Raw genomic sequence first — 3,313 nt, 5'->3', positions numbered from 1 at the left:
GTGGATAGTTTAGTGTTAAAAAAGAATTAAAAACATACTAGTATTTTTTTAACGCGTTATTTTTCAGTATTGCAATATAAAAATAATTAAATAGTCAAATTATTAAATTAATATTGTCTATTAATTAACTTATATTAAAATTATTGAACTGGGATTAAAATTTTATTCGTAAAAATACGCTATACATATTATTCAATAAAGTAAAACCAGTTAATTATAATAAAAGAAGATTGATTAACTTCATGAATACAAAAATGTTATTATTTATTGAAATATGGATAAAGTTATCACTTTAGGAATGTTTTGCGAACACAAAAATATAATCACGTTGTAACCACCATAAGGGTTAATGATAAAACCATATGGGCCAGTACTGGATTAAAATCGTTATCAGAGATTAAACTAATCGAAATACTATTTGGTATTCGCCTTTAATATGTACAAAAATAGAACATGATGTCCTTTATTTTTAATATTAATTAAAAAAAAAAGAAATGACGTATTTTCATCTATATTTACTCTACTGGCTGATATTCAATTATAAAAACTCTTAAAATTATTCTAAGAGAAGTACGTATTACAAAAGAAATAATAAATCTTATTATAACAGAAATACTTGTGTTAAGATTCCGTATCTTAAAAAAAAAAAGTAAAACCCTAAACGACAGCTTATCTCTATCTATCTAAATATATCTCTAAACGTTATAAAAATGGAATATTCTTTTAATAAATTCGCAAATTTTCTATTACCAAGTATAGGTAGCGGTAGCGGGCTTCAATTTTTTTTAATACCGCCTTGTATAACGCTGTCTTTTCTATACATCTCTTGTGGGACATATCGTAAATAACTGTGCACATACTGTATAATGTTTATTTTAAAATATTACTGAAGGGACATCATAAAAAACGCCCTTGCAAAAAACAAAGACCAACCTGTCCGAATGACTTTTGGGCTCATATAGGTAAAATTATACATACACGACAAAAGTCATTTTTTAAGGGTAGCAAGATACGTGTTGAATACTAAACAATAACTGTTATCCATTTATGATTTTTCTTGCTACAAAGAAATATTTTCTAAAGCAAAAAGAGAAATAAGACTTGTAATCTCTTTGTTATCATTTTTTATTTACGTTTACACAGTTAGCGTAAAATTATACATTCTTAATTAAACTATCAATTAAGCATACGAAATCTAGGTCCATTAAAAAAAATCAAATTGACAGTGATCTTAGATTAAGGTACCCATTGCCCAAATACGATAAAAGATTAAATAAAGAACTAGGTGTTGATACTTAGTTCATAATGATTTAGGTATTTATCTTTTCATATAAATAATAAACTAAAATAACTCTAATAAATGCAATTTAAAGTTTTTGACGGGTACTACGCCTTTTTCAAAAAATTCTGAGAGTCCGGTTAGTTTAAAACAGATTTCATGTGATTTCTATGTTCGGTTAATATTTTGCCTTACCTGTATACTTTATCGACACATCTACAGGTAAGGCAAAAATATCACCGAACGTAAAAATTACACATTTCTGTGCAGATTGATTGTCATAGTTTCCACTACTGTATAACTAGAGAATGGTGGTTGAATTCATATGAAGTAGGTAGTTCTTGAAATAAAAGTAAATAAACACCACTACGGTGTAATGTACGTGAAGAGTTTAATTGGCAAACAATAAAATTAGAACATATGTTACGGCTTTTTATTTTATGTATGAAATAATATCAAAATGTACGTAGCAACCTTATCATCTCTGTTTTCGCATTTATACATTTACTGGTCTCGAGTACATACTCGACTTTATTAAAGTATGAACTGATATAAAAGTGAATTGAGAAAAAGATTCTTTTATAGGACAACCAAAAATAAATAGAATTATTCATGACAATACAGTTGTTTAAATTAAGGCAATATTGGTGTTAAAAGTTGCTTTACTTATTTAAGAAACCACAAGTTTTGAGTAGTTTTGTTAATGCATGAAAATCAATAAGAAATAGGTTGGTAGGACACCTTTACAGGCATGAAGGTTTAATCAGAGACATATTAGAGGCAGAAACGGGAGTTAGGAGGGGTAGAGGTAGACTTAGGTTAGATTACTGTTCGCAAATAGTTAAGGATGTGGGCTGTTCTAGTTTTAAACCGAGCGGCATGGCCTAGAGGTCTAGACCATTGCTTAGCATTCGGGAGGACGCCGGTTCGATTCCGAATCCGTCTGCCTTGGTCCAAATTTTTCTGTGGTTTCCTTGGATCACTTTAGGCAAATGCTGGGGCAGTAATGTTCCACAGATAATCTTTCATTCTCTTCTGCCTTCATTTCGTCCGTCTCATCTTTCTCACCCGAACCACCACCCACCCATTCCCACGATTCCTGAGAGGAGGCTGAAGAGGGCCTTCCGCCCTACCTTCCTGCGTAGTCCGGAGGGACTGCCCGCCCACCAGCATTAGTGGCTGGTGGAAATGAAACACCCAAAAGTTTTTTGTTTTCTAGTTTTAAGGAAATGCGAAGATTAGCTCAGGATAAGAGTGAAGGTGCGTGTGCAACCAGTTATAGACGACCTTATGATGATGATTGTTGATCTTAGAACATGTATCACTTAACTAAATCCATCGGCATTACATTTTTAACTAAATAAAACTAGCCTTGAGAAAACCCAACAACCTGGGCGAAACAACAACTTTGATTCTTTAAATAAATCATCATCATAAGGTCGTTAGTCCTAAGACTGGTTGGACACGCACCTCCACTCTTTCTTATCCTGAGCTAATCTTCGCATTTCCTTAAAACTAGAACAATCCAGATTCTTAACTATTTGCGAACAGTAATCTAATCTAGGTCTACCTCTACCCTTCCTAACTCCCGTTGCTGCCTCTAATATTTCTTTGATTAGACCTTCATGCCTGAGAAGCTGTCCTACTAACCTATCTCGCCTATTTTTGATTGACTTCCATAGAGTCCTCTGTTCTCCTATTATTTCTAATACCTCTTCATTTCTAACCTTCTCTATCCACGGTATCCTCATCATCCGCCTATAACACCACATTTCGAACGCTTCTAACCTATTCTTTTCTTTTAAATAAATAAAGTAATTTTAACTCGAATATTACTTTGATTTAAACAACTGAATACAAAATAGAGGAAGAGTGATTAATATTAATGACAATAACCTGCGTATTATACAACATATAAAAGAACTATAAAAATGTACCTAATTAATTATTTACCGTTACTAAAATACATAAAAATGGTTTCTTACCATTGTTAGACGCTTGAATACTTTCAAAATTTCAAAAAAAGTTTGGCAA

The sequence above is a fragment of the Agrilus planipennis genome, unplaced genomic scaffold, assembly GCF_000699045.2.
Source record: "Agrilus planipennis isolate EAB-ADULT unplaced genomic scaffold, Apla_2.0 scaffold71, whole genome shotgun sequence".
Lineage (NCBI taxonomy): Eukaryota > Metazoa > Arthropoda > Insecta > Coleoptera > Buprestidae > Agrilus > Agrilus planipennis.
The sequence above is the reverse complement of the archived record's forward strand: the minus strand, read 5'-3'. Positions refer to the sequence as shown.